Below are 18,890 nucleotides of genomic sequence, written 5' to 3' on the forward strand. Positions count from 1 at the left end.
CAGTGGACCAAACGACAGTGTGGACAGGCAAGAGACGTGATTTAAAAAAAAACATTATAGGCTCCACTTTTTGCTGCAGAGAAATGCATGGCCAAATGTAGCTACCCTCCATGCCCCCCCTCCCCAGGTCAGTCACTAACCTGCATTTAGCCCCAATGGCCCTTCATCAATATATGTACTAGAAACCTAGGGGCTGATTTTCCTAACCCTTGACCCCAGGTAATCCCCATTCCCCAAGGGCAAAGGACGGGAGTGGGAAGATACTTGTTAAGGTAGGTATTTGCCCTTCTGCGGTGCTGCAAGATTTCCAGGCTTCGCCCCTGCTCCCAAAGGGGAGGGGTTGGGGGTGGAGGGGAGGGGGCGGGGGGATGGTGGGAGGCAGACCAATTCAAAAAGACAGTAAGTGGAGTTCCTGGCCCTCTTGCCTTTTATTTTGGGAGTTACAGTCGTGTGGGGCATAATGTGGCTAAGTGACCTTATGGGTTCTTCGTTGATCTTCAGGTTGACTGCTGCTTTTGGATGACAGTTAGAAGGACATTACAATCACCCCTCTTGAGCTCCCCACTATCTCTGATTTGTCACACTGCTTCGACAGCATCTAGTATTGGAGGAGCAGAAATTTCTCCAATTAAATATTGGAAGACCGAAGTCATTGTCTTCGATCCCCGCCACCAACTGCGTTCCCTAGCCACCGACTCCATTCCTCCCCCTAGCCACTGTGTCAAGCTGAACCAGCCCCTTCACAAACTTGTGTCCCTAAGCTGAGCTTCCGACCCCATATCCTCTAATCACCATGACCAATTAGCTTCACCTCCATAATATCGCCCATCTTCGCCCTCGTCTCAGCCCATCTCCTGCTGAAAACCTCATCCATGTCTTTGTTACCTCCAGACTTGACTATTCCAGGGCTCCTGACCAGCCTCCCATCTTCATTGGAGTTCAGAAGAATGAGAGGTGATCTTATCGAAACGTATAAGATTATGAGGGGGCTTGACAAGGTGGATGCAGAGAGGATGTTTCCATTGATGGGGGAGACTAGAACTAGAGGGCATGATCTTAGAATAAGGGGCCACCCATTTAAAACTGAGATGAGGAGGAATTTCTTATCTCAGGGTTGTAAATCTGTGGAATTTGCTGCCTCAGAGAGCTGTGGAAGTTGGGATATTGAATAAATTTAAGACAGAAATAGACAGTTTCTTAAACGATAAGGGGATAAGGGGTTATGGGGAGCGGGCGGGGAAGTGGTGCTGAGTCCATGATCAGATCAGCCATGATCTTATTGAATGGCGGAGCAGGCTCGAGAGGCCGTATGGCCTACTCCTGTTCCTATTTCTTTTGTTCTTATGTTCTTATCTTCATAAACTTCAGCTCATCCAAAGCTCTGCTGCCCGTGTCCTGACTCACATCATGTCTCATTCACCCATCATCCCTGTACTTGCTGACCAACATTGACTCAAAAAAACAAGAACAAAAAATGGTGGAAATACTTTGCAGGTCAGGCAACATCTGTGGAAACACATCTGTCGCTGTGTCAGGTTTTAGACACTACTTTAGTGTCAGCTATGACTCAGTGGGTAGCACATTCATCTATGAGTCAGAAGATTGTGGGTTCAAGTCCCACTCCAGGGACTTGTGCATATAAATCGAGGCTGTCACTCCGGTGCATTGCTGAGGGAGCACTGCACTGTGGGAGGTCTGGTCTTTCAAATGAGACGTTAAACCGAGGCCCCGTCTGCTCTCTCAGGTGGATGTAAAAGATCCCGTGGCACTATTTCAAACAAGAGCAGGGGAGTTATCCCTGGTGTCCTGGCCAATATTTATCCCTCAATCATCGTAACAAAATCAGATTATCTGGTCATCATCACATTGCTGTTTGTGGGAGCTTGCTGTGCTCAAATTGGCTGCAGAAGCTGACAGAAAAAATAAAGGGTTGATTGTAAGCCTGCCCGCCCGCGATATCCTCTGGCTCATTCATTGACATCATGTCCTATCTTGACATTGACCTCCATTGATCCTGATCTTTTCCAGGTCGATACCCCTTGCTCTTCATCAGATGGCCATGCATTTCCATTCCCAGACCACCAATATCTCTGTTTTTTGCCCCCTCACTCTCCATTGCTGCCCTGCTCTTTTCTAGGTTGCTGACGATATCTGTGAACTCAGATCAATGATCCCAGCCAGTGTGTATTCATACCAAAACACATTTTACCTGGAAAATCTGTTTAATCCCTAATTATTTCATTGCTTGTTCTTGTACTACGTGCCAATGTTCTGCGCATCTAAAGATGTTAATGTTAACAACCCTGGACCACTTATCCCATGAAACATAATCAAGCTACATGGCAGACAGTAAATTGATAAACTGCCTCAGACATTTATGTTTCCTGTTTTCAGGGGGAGATATTAAACACAGAGTATTAATAACATGCTGTAGGTTGACAAAATATTCCCTATGAGAAGGATGGGGTTTCAATCATTCATTGCAACAAAAAAAAGCCCAACTTGTATAGATTTAATTACCAGTATCTTTACCGGGAATGTTCATGTTCCTATTGGCTCCCAGGCGTATAGTCATTGGGCTGTAATTGCGGCTTCTCCGGGTGCGTACGATGTGCACACGCACCCACAGAGGCCTCACAAATCCTGGTTCTCAGGGCACGATGCAAATGCACGAGAACCGGCTTTTGCGATCTGTCAAAATTGACAAATCGCATGCATTCACAGGAGAAGGACATCCACGAGCAGAGATTTTGGCTATTTGCCCAACTCCTGCTGAGCAAATGTCCTTCAATTTCTTACGCCTGGTAAAACAGGCATATACCTACTTTTACCAGCGTAAGAGTTTTAAACCATAGAAAAATGAAATTTTAACACTAATTTTTATATTAAAACCCCTGTCCATTAAGGTAAGGTTATTTTAACCCTAATAAAACATATTTTTTTAAATTCCAAAATGTAATCTTTTTTCTAAAATATTTAATTAAATTCAATTTAAATTAATTTTAAATATGTGAGGTGTTTTTTTATTTATTGTATTGTGTTTCTGTTTTGGGGGGTATTTTCATTGATAGTAATGGGAGCTATTATCAATGAGAATACTCCATGTTCATTGGTGATCCAGGCCCATGTGATCCCAGATTGCGCTTATGTTCCTGAGATGCATGAGCCCGTACGCTGGACTGCGAATGAAGGCCTCAGACCTCAAGGCTACGTTCCTCCGGGACCACCAGGTACTTTCGGAAAATAAATTTTGGTCGGTGGCGTCCACCTGCAGGAAGTCTCCGACCGCAATTTTCAGGCCAATGAGGTCTGTGTTGCTAAGTCACTCAGACTGGAGTTACACACATGTGCTCTGCTCCCTGAGTTTTTAATGTTTAGAGGCTGTGGACTGGTGCATCCATTTTTTTGGCTGTTAAATCTCTAAAGTGCCCAGGTAGTCCATTGGACCGACAGACTGACCGCTTTACAAACTACAATATATATTTATATAGTGACTTTAACTTAGTAAAACGTCCCAAGCAGCTTGATAGCAGCATTATCAAACAAAATTTTGACACCAAGCCACATAAGGAGATATTAGGACAGGTGACCAGAAGCTTGGTCAAAGAGGCAGGTTTTAAGGAGGGTCTTAAATGAGAAGAGTGCGAGGTGGAGAGGTTTAGGGAGAGAATACCAGAGCTTGGGCCTAGGCAGCTGGAGACATGGCCACCAATGGTGGAGCGATGAAAATCGGGGATGTACAAATTGGAGGAACGCAGAGATCTCGGAGGGTTGTAGGGCTGAAGGAGGTGACCCTGGGTTCACATTGCACTGCAGTGATATTATACATGGTGACAAGACACCTTCCCCGAAGGGGTTTATTTTGGTCGGGGAGTTGGGTCCCATAATCACCTAGATTCAGTGACAGTATAACTGCACCCTCAGATGCTCGGTTATTTCAGCTGGAAGAGGCAATGACAACACATACCTTGCACAGTAGCTACATCTCACATGATGAAATGCAGATGAGTGTCACCAAAGTTCATCACAAATACAACTGGTCCTCAGAGAATGAATTCAAGAGATCTTCAAGCTTCTTCTTCATTACGCTTTCTCCTCCTTGCAGAAAGAAAATAGGTACAAATGGACAGACTGCCGTGGCATGAGTGCGGAATGGCATCTTCCTACAGCAGCTTCTGCTGTTATCTGTTGGTTCAAATGATTGGCTTTTAATGTCACCGTCACCGGGGTTAGGGTGTCCAAACTACAATCCACAAACAACTCTATTCACTCAGTCTTTGGACAGCTGCTGTGGCAGCCAGTGGGAAACAGTGCAAAGCTGCATTGGCTGTCACTCAAACGTAGCTCGTGCAGTTGTGTGGTCATCCTAGCTGTCAGTCATGGACTTCCCCACCTCCAGCCCCCGTGGTGCTCTTGTTGCCCATGGAGGCATGGTAACAGGGGAACGGAGTCTCCTGGTCTGCTTATTGATGTGAACCGTAGCCATGCTCAGTGCTTGCTCAATTGCAGTTTTATTCTCATCTTGTTGCAGTTACATTTCTTGAAGCTGCCGTCAAGAATCTTTATAGTGCTTTGAAATGCTGAACACCGTCAGCCCATTTACTATAGAGGTTAGAAAAGAAGACAGATTATAATTATTGGTGTTCAGTTAATTTTTCATTTTAAGTACCATGGGTTCTTGTAATAATCACTTTCAGTTTGCCAGCCAGAATAATGTAAGTGATCATATATAAGCGAACAGATTCACTCCAACATGATATAGAGACTACATTTGACCATATAAGTGGACCTTTTGCTTAATTCAATCATATGGCCTTCCTTTATCGATTTAGTAGAGGTCTTAACCCATTTAATAAAGGCTTGTTAAAATTGCAGACCAAGGAATATGGTTGACTGTCGATGCCCTCATGGCAACTAGGAATCATGGAATCTTACATCACAGGAGGAGTCCATTCGGCCTGTCGTGTCTGTGCCAGCTCTTTCACAGAGCTGTCCAATTTAGTCCCACACCTCGGACTTTTCCCCACAACCCTGAAAATGAGACCTCTTCAAGTACAGGTCCAATTGCCTTATGAAAGTTCCTGTGGAATCTGATTCTACCACCCTGTCAGGTAGTGTGTTCCAGATCTTAACAACCCTCCGTGTGAAGACATTTCTCCTCATTTCCCCTCGAGTTATTTTGCCAATTATTTAAAATCTATGACCTCTGGTTATCGACCCACTTGCCAGAGGGAACATTTTCTCCCTACGTACGCTGTCAAAACCTCTCTCAATGTTAAATGCCTCTATTAGATCTCCCCTTAACCTTCTCTGCTCTAAGGAGAGCAATCCCAGCTTCCCCAATCTCTCCACAAAACTAAAGTCCCTCATCCCGGCTATCATCTTGCCAACTTCAAGATTTGTGAAAATGCACCCCAGTCCCTCTGCTCTTGCACCCATGTCAAAATAGTATCATTTATGATTATATGCCTCTCCATGTTGTTCCTCCCAAAGTATATCACTTTACACCTATCCGCGTTAAATTGCATCTGCCATCTGTTTGCCCATTTCTGCTTATGTCCTCCTGAAATCTGCTACAATCCTGCTCACTATTTACCAAGTTTTGTATTATCCGCAAACTTCGAAATTGTTCACCACTACTCTCTGCCTCCTATCCCTTAGCCAATTACACACCCAAGTTGCCACCGTCCCTTTCATCCCATTTTCCAAATAAGTCTGTTATGTGGTACTTTATCAAATAAAGAAAGAAAAGAAAGACTTGCATTTATATAACACTGTTCCCGACCACTAGACGTCTCAAAGCACTTTACAGCCAATGAAGTACTTTTGGAGTGTAGCCACTGTTGTACTGCAGCAGCCAATTTGCGCACAAGCAAGCTCCCACACACAGCAATGTGATAATAACCAGATAATCTGTTTTTTTGTTATGTTGGTTGTGATAAATATTGGCCAGGACACTGGAGATAACTCCCCTGCTCTTCTTCAAAATAGTGCCATGGGATCATTTATGTCCACCTGAGAGAGCAGACCAGGCCTCGGTTTAATGTCTCATCCGAACAACGGCACCTCCGACAGTGCAGCACTCCCTCAGCACTGCACTGGAACATCAGCCTAGATTTTTGTGCTTAAGTCCCTCAAGTGGGACTTGAACCCATAACATTCTGACTCAGAGGCGAGAGTGCTGCCCATTGAGCCACAGCTGACACCAAATAGGCAAAAAAAAACTGCCTTGCCAGTGCTGCCGACTTCTCAAGAATGTCAAAAAGGAGTGATGAGAAATTGATGGAGTATCTTTGTGTGAAAGCAATAGTGGGGGGAATGGTCGTTAAAAAGGGACAGCACAATGTAAAGTAATTTGAGCACAGTGACAAGATCAAGTTCATTTTGAAAGAACTGGGAATAAGCAGGAATTGATTGACGGGGAGGTAATAATTTCATTTTGCTATGTGATTTGATTGCTTATTGTCTGAAACTTTAGAATTTAAAACAAATGTATTCACGGGAAAGTCTGACACACGGGTGCATCTAGGCAAGGAGCAGCTGTCACAGCGAGCGTTGGCTGGGGAACTGCAGGCATGCAGTGCCCCTGATTCCTGCTTGTTAAGTTAAATGGATGGAAAATCAGAGCTTTTTACAAGCCAGCACTCACTCCCTGTGAGCGCTGTTCCATTTTTAGGGATGTCCGACCACAGAGTTACCCCGTCAAAAATCAGTGAGAGAGCATTGCCGAAACCATCTGTGAATTTCCTTAAGTTCTCTGTTTCTAATTACATAAAAGGTTGAAGTTACTGCTAGGGAAGTTAGCATAGAATCATAGAATAGTACAGCACAGAATGAGGCCATTCGGCCCATCGAGTCTGCGCCAATTCTTTCGAAGAGCAATCCAGTTAGTCCCACTCCCGGGCTCTTTTCCCCAAAACCCTGCAATGTTTTTTCCTTCAAATATTTATCCAATTTCCTTTAAAAAGCTGCTATTGAATCTGTTTCCATCACCCTCTCAGGCAGATTTGTGAAAATCTTGATATTTAGATATTCAAAAGTCCCATCAGTTCCCAAGAGTTATCTGAGCAATCCATCTCCCAGCTCCAGCCCTTCTCCTTATCCCAGTTTACAGAGGCACATGTTTACACCGACATACTCCTCCTCCCCCCAACTCTCCAGCAAGTTAACCAAGACACATTCTCATCTCCCAACTCCCTCAGTCCATCCCTCTTTCCCATGGTGGGGGAATCCAGAACAAGAGGGCGTGACCTTAAAATTAGAGCTCGGCTATTCAGGAGTGAAATCAGGAGGCACTTTTTCACACAAAGTGTGGTGGAAATCTGGAACCCACTCTCCAAAAGGATGTGATACAAAGTCAATGAAATTTTTATGACTGAATCACTAGATTTTTGTTCGGTAAGGGTATCAAGGGACGTGGAGTAAAGGCGGGTAAATGGAGTTGAGGTATATATCTGCTATGATCTAATTGAAAGGTAGGACAGATTTGATGGGCTTAAGTAACTACTCCTGCTCCTATGTTCCCCCTCAATTCAACAGGTGCTCTTTTTAATTGAGGTGTATAAAATTATGAGGGGCCTAGACAGGGTGGATAAGAAGGACCTGTTTCCTTTTGCAGAGGGGTCAACAACCAGGGGACATAGATTTAAAGTAGTTGGTAGAAAGATTAGCGGGGAGATGAGGAAAACAAATTCCACCCAGAGGATGGTGGGGTATGGAACTCACTGCCTGAAAGGATGGTAAATATGGGAACCCTCATCACATTTAAAAAGTACTTGGATGTGCACTTAAAGAGCCTTAACCTACAGGGCTACAGACCTAGTGCTGGAAGGTGGGATTAGGCTGGGTAACTTTATTTTCCACCGATTTGGACACGAGGGGCCGAATGGCCTCCATCTATATCGTAATTTTCTATGATTCTATGGGGCCGAAATTGATCCTTCCCTTAAGACATGTTACCAGAGTGGAATGGCCGCCATTTTGAAAATTGCCCTCCTGCGGTATCCTGGCAGTGAGCCTCTCCCCCCACTTCTGCCGCGCTGCTGCCGATCCGTACAGTGTGCGTCATCGGAGCGCGCACCATTGGCGTGCCCTCACGAACGCGAAATTCCACGCTGAAAATCTTGCTCCCGCCACTTGGTGCCACTGACAGCTTTTTCTGTCGGTGCACTGTGCTTGCAGTGCTTGTAAATGGCAGTGCGGCTGCCATTAAATGGGAGGGCGCACTGCCGCTGCCGCCATCTTATTTTTTTTTGTCAGCCAACTGCCAGGTCGGGCCGACAATACTGCTTCCGTGTTCGGCCTGGCTGAAACCTTCCCTGGTGGTCCAGTGACTCTAACTTATAGAATCACAGAGTGCCTCTCCCCTTTAAGTGAAGAGGAGAGACGTGGTGACGTGCCAGCATGATGACGTCATCAGCGCTACTCCATCTGCCCCCTCACTTCCGCCCTTCTGCTTACCGAACTTCCGCTCTCTGGGTTGCCTGCCATGATCTATCAGGCTGCCGATCCTCACCGTCGAAGCTCATGCATGAATAATGGTGTACTGAAGAAAGGCTGGAGACCATGGAACCATATTCCAGCAAGGAGGTCGATGTCTTTAGAAGGGTTTTTTTTTTACCCGTTCCTGGGATGTGGGCATCAATGGCATATATTGCCCATCCCTAATTGCCCTTGAGAACGTGATGGTGAGCCGTCTTCTTGAACCGCTGTAGTCCGTGTGGTGAAGGTACTCCCACAGTGCTGTTAGGGAGGGAGTTCTAGAATTTTGACCCAACGACAATGAAGGAACGGCCGCTATATTTCCAAGTCAGGGTGGTGTGTGACTGGGAGAGGAACTTGGAGGTGGTGGTGTTCCCATGCACCTGCTGCCATTGTCCTTCTAGGTGGTAGAGGTCGCGGGTTTGGGTGGTTCTGTCGAAGAACCTTGGCGAGTTGCTGCAGTGCATCTTATAGATGGTACACACTGCAGCCATGGTGCGCCGGTGGTGGAGGCAGTGAATGTTGAAGGTGGTGGATGGGGTGCTGATCAAGCGGGGGTGCCTGCGTCCGCGATTCCTGCCATGATCGATCAGGCTGCCAACGGTCGCTGTTGAGGCTCACGTATGAATAATGGGTGGAGACTGAAGAAAGGCTGGAACCATATTCCAGAAAAGAAGTTGATGTCTTCAGAAGGGGTTTGGAGGGAAGAAAACGATTGTGAAAAATCAAACAAACATTTCAGTTCATTACCTGCTTAATGAGGAATCCCCAGTCTCAATCCGAACCCAATTGTGATCGTGTGTTTTTTTCCAATTGTGGTGAAAGCAAAGTGCATTATTGGTGTTGAATGAATGTTAGCACAGTGATATTTCAGGCCAGACTTTCAGTATTTGCTCCTGTTATCCCACAGAGTAATTTCAAGGCCATTATTTTACCCAGAGGGGAAGCAATGCACATTATGTTATCCCACTACAGTAAATATTCCAGAATGCAGCACGCTTTAGCATCTATGTAGTTGGAAAGTGGGGTGTGTTTGTCAAGGTGGAGTTCAAACTGTGAGCTCATGAATGATCGAGACATTTGGCTGTGAGCAGTTCAGTTATGACAGCAAATTAATTTTCTTGGAATCAGGAAGCCTTAGATTGTCCAGTAAAAGCTGCTTATTATCATTCCCAACATGCCAATCAAACCTAGGATGTTGCAAGTTAATTTATTGTGGATTAATTGGCTTGGCAAGTCAGAAGTTCACTCTTGTCAACAGGAGGCTATTTGATGCATGATTGAAAGTGACGGGAGCCTTGGAAATCAATGCCACTTCTCACAATATTGGTCTTTTTAAAAAGTTTTTATGATGCAACCCCATTGCTTTTACATGAAATGCTCAGATTTCCTTTTCAGTTATTGATCCAAAAGAATGTTGGAAGTGTGCAGTGAAATCAAAAAGGAGCAGGCTGAATTTTGTTCTCTTGATGGCTGGTTATGGCTTTATATAAGCTTCTGAAATGTCATGTGCCTCAGAGGAATCATGGACTCATACAGCATAGAAGGAGGCTATTTGGCCCAGCGTGCCTGTGTTCTGTGAAAGAGATATCCAATTAATCCCTCTCCCCTGCTCTTTCCCCATAGCCCTGCAATATAATCACTTTAAAATATTTACCCAGTTGCCTTTTGCGAGTTACTATTGAATTTGCTTCCACTGCCCTGCAGCAACAACAGCAACTTGCATTTATATAGGGAATTTTAACCTAAAACAACAGGTGGGTTTGGAGCATAGGGGGAGGTAGTTAAAGTGTTAAAAATCGGATTCCCAACCTGAGCCCGCCTCCAACTCGCCCACTTGCGGTTTTAACGGAGACGGGCTGGGGAGGGCAGCCAACCGCTGCCAGGAGGTGGGGCGTCAATTTAAATATTATAATGAGGCTGGAAGCCTCTTCTTTAACCTCCATTTTGTTTTAATGGCATGTGGATGGGTTTTACACACTTTGTAAAACCCGGCAATTACAGCAAGGCAGGGACTGCTGCACCCAGGAAGTAAGTGCCTTTATACCTGCCTCCAGGATCCAGGATCCCCACCATGCCCACCCTCCACGATCGGAGACGCCGGACCACCCCCTGCACTCCATTGATGGACATGAGGCTGACCCGATCCTCCGGTGGCCAGCCCCGATCTTCTCTCGGCCTTCTCCCCACCACCCCAACCGCACCCCCCTCCCCCCGCACCTACTCCCAGATGATCCTGAGACTGGCCCAATCTCTTGCCTAACCCTCTCCCCCCCCCCACCCTCCACCCCCACCACCTAGTCCCTTGACAGCCTTGATCTCTTGCTTCCAATCCACACTGGTCGCTTGATGGCCCCGATCTCTTTCCATGCTCTCGATCCTCTGGACGCCAGCACTGGCCCCCACCCGATCCCTCCCTCCCTCCTCTGTCCTACCTGCCTACAGCCAGCCAGCCTGCCCATCTGGTTGGCTGTGGGTGGGAAACAGAAACTTCTGATACAAATCAGGCCTGCCATTAAAGATGGAACTCTCTGAAAGACCCTTTTTAAAACTTACATCTTTGACAAAGCTTTTAGTCACCCTTCCTAATCTCTTCTGCTTTGACTGCTGCAGCATCTGGTTGCAGTCTGATTACATCTCTCTTTTGCAGGTACTATATAAATGCAAGTTGTTGTTGTTCCAAAGCCTCCTATGTGAGGACTTTAACTAAACAGATAGTGACAAATAAGCCTGGTAAACAGTATTGGGATTGATGTCCAGAACATGATGGTGGCTGCCTTGCGTACCATCATTCTGAAGACAAATGGCCTTCATCTCTCGGCCAGGGTGATCTCCTGGACCTTTAGTAATGACTCCACGAGACAGGGTATGATACTTAAACTGTGCAGACCTGAAGTCCTTTATTTGCAGCTCCTGAGTGCCAACAACAAGCTGTAAGTTCCCTTTTCTACTGGATTACCTGCCTTGTGCAGGCAACCACTGGGTCTCCAGCAACAGCACCTTCTGGTGTACCGGTAAGGTGTGTACAGTCAAGGGTACATTCAATGTGGCATAATAGTGTTACAGACATCACACAGTGAACAGGCATGCCTACACAACAATACTTCCCCACTGAGCAGTTTTGATATCCTTGTTGTCATGCCCAGGGGAGGTGATCAGTGGTGGGCTATGGGAGGTTGTGGTGAGGGTTGGGTGGTTGGCCAGGTGTGACCCCTGTGCTTGAGGCTGGCGTCATATGTTTCCCCTCCCTCACACACAAGCCAAGTGGGTGTCACTGTTGTGGGATCCCTCGGGGAGGTAGCCACAGCAGCAGTGGGTGGTGTGTATACTCTGTGATGTGGGTAGTTGTAGGGTGGTGGGCAGGGCCACAAGATTGGGTGGGCTCCTTGTCCACCAATGGGGATGAGGGTCAGGTCATCCCAGGGTTTGCCAGGGAAGCTCATGCTCCTGGTGTTGGCCCTGATGGCCAGGGGTTGTAGGGCTGGTCTGGTGCATGTTGCCATTGGTGGTGACTGGGCTGCCCATTGACCACTGTCCCTATAGTGGGTCTGCTCCCACTGCCTGTGTGTGTGTCCTGCAAGGGGCATCACATTCGTTCCAAAGGTCCAGGCTACATGGGGGATTCCATTGGCATCAGCATGGTCCCTGTAGGACCCAATGTCCTTTGACAATGTCCTACCGGTATACATGACATCTTGGCTCTGATCACACATAGTCGAGCCTGCATTATACATTCTAGCATTTGCATCACTTTTGGGTGTCCTGGTTACAACAGATATGGTTACATTAGGCATTTCACATTCTTTATCATTATTGTTAAGCATAATAAACTTGTTCTTAACCTTACTGACACCTGCATTCATCTTATTAGTCACATTAGTTAAACCAGCATCACAATTCATGGTTATATTGCATACATTTTCATACTTGCACCCTTTTATTGCATCTTTAGCTTTAAAATCCGTGTACTCAAATAGTTGGAATTTCCTCTTTAAATTTTTTTGATTACTGGTCTCCTTTAAGGGAGTCTTCAAATCCGATTGGCCGCTCGATGTCACATGATGCTCCTCCATGTTGACTCGTGGCATGGAGGAGGTCATTTTGATTATAGCTGCTTGTGGTGCTGCAGCCATTTTGTGGTCTTGCTGCAGGTAGGCTGTGGTGCTCTTTTCTTCCACATGCTTATGGTGCTGCAGCCATTTTGTGGTCTTGCTGCAGGTAGGCTGTGGTGCTCTTTTCTTCCACATGTTTGTGGTGCTGCAGCCATTTTGTGGTCTTGCTGCAGATAGGCTGTTGTGCTCTTTTCTTCCACAGCACCACTTCGCCTGATGTAGACCCGGTTCATCCAATTCCTGCCCAGTAGCGTGGGACCGTCGCCGGCTACAATCCACAGGGGGAGTTTGTGCAACACGCTGCCCTGGGAGACCTGGACATCTACACTGCCAATGATTTGGATTTTACCTTTGGTCTCGGTGAGCAGCTTTGCCTGGACAGGAGACAGTTTTGGTCGAGTGGCAGGATTCCTCCAAATTTTTTCAAAGGTCTTTTGGCTCATCACAGACTGGCTCGCCCCTGTGTCAATCTCCATGGAGACTGGGACTCCATCAATGTCCACTTCCATCATCCACGGAGAACTTCCGGTGGAGCAGGTAAAGATTCCATACTCTTCTCCCAGGGTTTGAGCAGCTTCATCTTCATCTGTGTCTGAGCCCCGGTGATCAGCCAACTCATCAGAGACGTGGTGAGTACAGCCTTTTCTGCACATTCTCTGAAGGTGCCCTTTCTCTTTGCAGCCCATGCATGCATAGTCTTTGTAGCGGCACTGGTGGGCCCTGTGGTTTCCTCCACAGCGCCAGCACGGAGCCATCCGGTTTGCCCCATGTGGTGGACTCAGGGTTGCGGGACTCGGGGCAGTGTTTCTGCCTTTAGAAGTGTCCATACGGTGCACTGCGCTCGCCGGTTTAGAGTCCTGGGTCAGTATCTGCCTGGAGTCACTGGCCGAAAACGTATAGACATGGCTCATTTGAATTGCTTTCTGCAGGGTGACCGTGATGTCAGCCTAGAGCAATTTGTGTAGGAGGCCTTCGTGGCCAATTCCGACGACAAATATGTCCTTTAGTGCTTCGCCAAAATCACACGGTGCAGCTCGTCTTCTTAAGTGTGCAACATACGTGGCAATTTCTTGGCCCTCAGGTCGCCGGTAAGTGTAGAACCGGTGCCTGGCTGTGAGGATGCTTTCTTCGGTTTTAATTGTTCATGTATGATTGTTACAAGTTCCTCATAGCTCTTGGTGGTTGTCTTCTCCGGGGCTAGTAAGTCCCTGACGAGACCGTAGATGGTGGGCCCACAACTGCTAAGCAGGACGGCCCTGCATTTGTTTGGTAGTGTGGCCGGTGTGTCCCCGTCCAGGTCGTTGGCTAAAAAGAAGTGTTTCAATCTTTCCAAAAAAGCGTCCAAATATTCCCCCTCTGTAAATTGTTGAAAGTTGCTGCTGTTAGACATGTTGAGCGTGTAGTTCGTGATCTCGTATTCCCGTCGCCAGTTGTAGTGTATGTAGGCACCTTTAGTAATAATTCCACGAGGCAGGGTATGATACTTAAACTGTGCAGATCTGCAGTCCTTTATTTGCAGCTCGTGAGTGCCAACAACAAGCTGTGAGTTCCCATGTGCAGGCAACCCCTGGGTCTCCAGCAACAGCATCCTCTGGTATACCGGTAAGGTGTATAAAGTACAAGGTACATTCAATGTGGCATAACAGTGTTACAGACATCACACAGTGAACAGGCATGCCTACACAACAGAGTTGCTGCTTTTTGCCTAGACTACTTGTAGTGCTTTGTGTTACAGTTAGATATTTAATTTCATTACCCATAATTTAATCTATATCAAGTAAGTCGTCAAGGGCTCAAATTTGGCCCCTGCTGTTTTTCGGCGCACTCACCCAACTTGCTCCACTTTTCGAGGATGAGAAGTGCACTGGAAAAAATCCTCCCAACTTTGCATGCTGTCCGGCCTCTCCCAGGTCCTCGTGTAGCGTGGCCAGTTGATTCGGGGGCAGAGCTAGGGCCCTGCGCCAAAAACAGTGCCGACAGCTCTCCACATGCACATTGGAGTGTGCGCGCATGCGCAGTAGCTCCTTGCCCGCTCCCCCCACCTTTCCCCTAGTGTCTCTGTGTGAGTCTCGCCCATATCCCAGGCCGAGTGGCCTCCTGCACAGGCCAGTCCAATGTCTTCCCGGGCTGAAGATTGACAGTCTGGCTTCAGGTCGGTGGGGGGGGGGGGGTGGGGGAACGTGACGCTGGATAGAAGGCCACAAGCAGGTTGATGCGGGGCCCAAGCCGGGGCGGTGGAGATGGCTTGGGCCCCGCATCAACCTGCTTGTGGCCTTCTGAACCGCAGGGTGGGTTCAATTACCAACCCCATGGGGGTAGTAGGAGGTTCCGATCCCGTGGGTGGTCCAATCCCTGACCTCTAAGGAAGATCTGATCCCCAGACTTGTCTGATCTCTGACCCCAGGTGCTGTTCAGACCCTCCAGGATCAGATCCCCAACCCCGGGAGGTAGGGTTGTTTGTAAGGGACGGGCTGATGGTGGGTGAACTTAGGCAGCTGGGAGAACATAAGAATTATGAGCAGGAGGTACTTCTATTTTTTATTTGGATAGTTTGAAACAATTATGGAAATATGTTTTGTCTCTTATGAATAGTGGTGACCATTTGTCAAGCCTATTCACCTGGTGCTATTGTGAAAGAATATTGTGAAAGAATATTCTGGAAGAAGAACATATGTGACGGAGGAACACTGAGAGAATATCTTATTTATTGAAGTAGACTTTATTTAGATAATATGGGCTCAATTTTGGCCCAGTATAATCATTGCAAACAAGTAGTTGTTTAAATTAGTTGTGAGATTAGGGCAATTTAATTCAACTATCTTTTACTTCTTTTATTTTTGTAGTTTAAGCTTCAATGAATGCTTCTGTTGTAAAGTAAATTAACTTTGCAAAGTTTGTCATATGATGTCCTGTATAGCTCTTTGATTCTATTCACATTCTTTAGTCAAGTCATTAAGTTCTGCTGGCCTCCAATGTATCTACCTACGCTGATTTCTTAGCTCTCCGCAAGGGTTTTCTGAAGTGGCCAAACTAAGTTAGTTTGGAGTAACTATTAGCTGGCCAAAGTGGCCTAAATGGCCAAAACGGGTGTAGGTGGCTGGTAACGCCCCTTTTGAAAAAATAAAACTAAGCTTAAAAAAAAATCCTAACTAACTCACTGGCGCAAATTGAATGTGCAAAATGGAGATTTTTAAGATACTCCAGAAAAATCAAGTTGCTCCAAAAAAAACGGAGCAACTTCTAGACAATTTTGAGCCCCAAGAAACTAAACTGTAAACTAAGTTACTTAAATACAAATGTAATTGATTTAATTAAATAGAACATGATCATATAGGGAAGACAGGGCAGGTGGTGTACCGCAACTGCAGCATGTGGGAGTTTATGGAGAGCATTGTGGTCCCAGACAACTACGTTTGCAGTAAGTGCCTGCATCTTAAGGAACTTCAGCTCAGAGTTGTTGAACTCGAGTCTGAGGTGCAGACATTGTGGGGCATCAGGGAGGGGGAGAGTTACCTGGATACTTTGATCCAGGAGGCAGTCACACCCCTTAGATTAGATAGTCGTACAGGTTTGGTTAGTGGTCAGGGAGAGGAGGGTGTGACTGCAACTCAGGCAGGTAAGGGGACCCTAGGTGCAGTGCTGGACGAGCCTCGGCATTTGTCCTTATCCAACAGGTATGAGTTTCTTGTGTGGATGAGGGAAACGCCTGCAGGATGGATGAGCAGGCTGACCATGGCACCATGGTGCAGGAGGTCATTCAAGTGGGAGGAATGAAAGAGAATATAGTTGTGGTAGGGGACAGTATAGTCAGAGGGATAGATACTGATCTCTGCAGCTGCAACCGGGAGGTCTAATGGTTGTGTTGCCTGCTTGGTGCCAGGGTTAAAGTCATCTCCTCACGGCTGGAGAAGAACTTGGAGTGGGAGGGGGAGGATCCAGTTGTCGTGGTCCATGTAGGAACCAAAGACAAAGGTAGAATTAGGAATGAGGTTCTGATGAGAGAGATTGAGGAGTTAGGATCCAAATTAAAAAGTAGAACCTCAAAGGTAATAATCTCTGGATTGGTACCTAAGTCATGCATCAATTGGTATAGGGATAAGCAGATTAGAAAGATAAATGCGTGTCTCAAAGAGTGGTGTGTGTAGCAGGGGTTTTGCTTTGTGGGGCACTGGGGAAAGAGGGAGCTGTTCAATTGGGATGGGCTCCACCGAGCTGGAACCAGTGTCCTGGCGAATCGAATAACTAGGGCAATAAATAGGGCTTTAAACTAATGAAGGGGGGCAGAGGAGGATTCAGGAAAGAGTAAATTTAAAAGCAGTAAGAGAAATGTCAAGGTTCTAGAGCAGAGCAGATTTTTGGATAAAAATAAGCAGAGAGGATCAGGAAGGGACAGAGAGTGTAACAAAGGTAATCGAGCATCAGTGACTAAGGTGTCATCAGTGAAAAAATAGAAAAAAAATCAAAGCTAAAGGCATTATATCTGAATGCGTGAAACATTCGCAACAAAATAGATGAATTAATAGCGCAGATAGAAATTAATAGGCTTGATCTAATAGCAACTACTGAGATGTGGTTGCAAGGTGACCAAGGTTGGGAACTAGATATTTCAGAATAGTTAACTTTGAGAAGAGATAGGCCAAATGGAAAAGGAGGAGGGGTAGCTCTGATAATAAAGGATGGGATAAAGACAATAGAGTGAAAGGATCTTGGCTCCGAAAATTGAGAAGTGGATTCAGTTTGGGTGGAGCTAAGAAACAGCAAGGGGCTGAAAACATTGGTGGGAGTTGTTTGTAGGCTCTGAAACAGCAGTTGTAATGTAGGGCACAGTATAAATCAGGAAATTAGAGCATGTAACAAGTGTAATACAATAATCATGGGCGACTTTAATCTAATTTTCTAGATCAGTATGTTGAGGAACCAACTAGGGAACAAGTTATTTGAGATCTAGTATTGGGAATGAGAAAGGATAATTAATAATCTTGTAGTAAAGGGGCCTTAGGGAAGAGTGACCATAATATGTGTGTAATGTTGCCAAGTTTGCTGTTGAAACAAAGATGGGTGGGAAAGCAAGTTGTGAGGAGGACACAAAAAATCTGCAAAGGGATATAGACAGGCTAAGTGAGTGGGCAAACATTTGGCAGATGGAGTATAATGTGGGTAAGTGTGAGGTTATCCACTTTGGCAGGAAAAATAAAAAAGCAATTTATTACTTAAATGGAGAGAGGTTACAAAATGCTGCAGTACAGAGAGACCTGGGGTCCTTGTGCATGAAACATAAAAAGTTAGTATGCAAATACAGCAAGTAATCAGGAAGGCAAATGGAATGTTGGCCTTTAATGCAAGGGGATGGAGTATAAGAGCAGGGAAGTTCTGCTACAACTGTACAGGTTGAGACCACACCTCGAGTACTGCATACAGTTTTGGTCTCCTTATTTAAGCAAGGATATACTTGCATTGGAGGCAGTTCAGAGAAGGTACACGTTTGATTCCTGGGATGAAGGGGTTGATTTACAAAGAAAGGTTGAGCAGGTTGGGCCTATACTCATTGGAATTTAGAAGAATGAGAGGTGATCTTATTGAAACATATAAGATACTTGGGGCTCAACAAGGTAGACTCAGAGAGGATGTTTCCACTCATCGAGGAATCTAGAACCAAGGGGCATAGTTTCAGAATAAGAGGTCGCCCATTTAGAACTGAGATGAGGAGGAATTTCTTCTCTGAATGTCATAAATCTGTGGAATTCTCTGCCCCAGAGAGCTGTGGAGGTTGGGTCATTGAATATATTTAAGGTGGAGATCGACAGATTTTTGAACGATAAGGGAGTAAAGGGTTATGGGGAGCGGACGGGGAAGTGGAGTTGAGGCCAAGATCAGATCAGCCATGATCTTATTAAATGGCGGAGCAGGCTCGAGGGGCCAAATGGCCTACTCATGCTCCTATTTCTTAGGTTCTTATGATAGAATTTTATATTGTTTGAAAGTGATTTAGTTAAATCCGAAACTAGGGTCTTAAATCTAAACAAAGCAAACTACATAACTAGGAGGGGCGAGTTGGCTAAGGTAGATTGGGAAAATTACATTAAAAGATATGATGGTAGACAAGCAATGGTTATCATTTAAAGAATGAATACATTATTTACAGCAAATATACATTCCTTTAAGGCATAAAAACCCCACAGAAAAAATAGTCCAACTAATCACTTGCTTTCCTGATTACTTGCTGTACCTGCTAACAAGATAAGTTAAAGATAGTATTAGATCAAAGGAAGAGGCTTATAATATTGCCAAAAAGAGTGA

At 45.8% G+C, this 18,890-nt stretch overlaps 1 protein-coding gene across 1 annotated transcript in view; it reads left to right on the plus strand.

The window, feature by feature from the left end:
* The window catches only part of LOC139280083 (SH3 and multiple ankyrin repeat domains protein 2-like), a 1,053,009-nt gene that overhangs the window by 317,887 nt on the left and 716,232 nt on the right, over nucleotides 1-18,890 (plus strand). The gene's annotated exons all lie outside the window — the stretch shown is intronic.

Source organism: Pristiophorus japonicus, chromosome 14, assembly GCF_044704955.1.
Source record: "Pristiophorus japonicus isolate sPriJap1 chromosome 14, sPriJap1.hap1, whole genome shotgun sequence".
NCBI classification, from domain to species: domain Eukaryota; kingdom Metazoa; phylum Chordata; class Chondrichthyes; family Pristiophoridae; genus Pristiophorus; species Pristiophorus japonicus.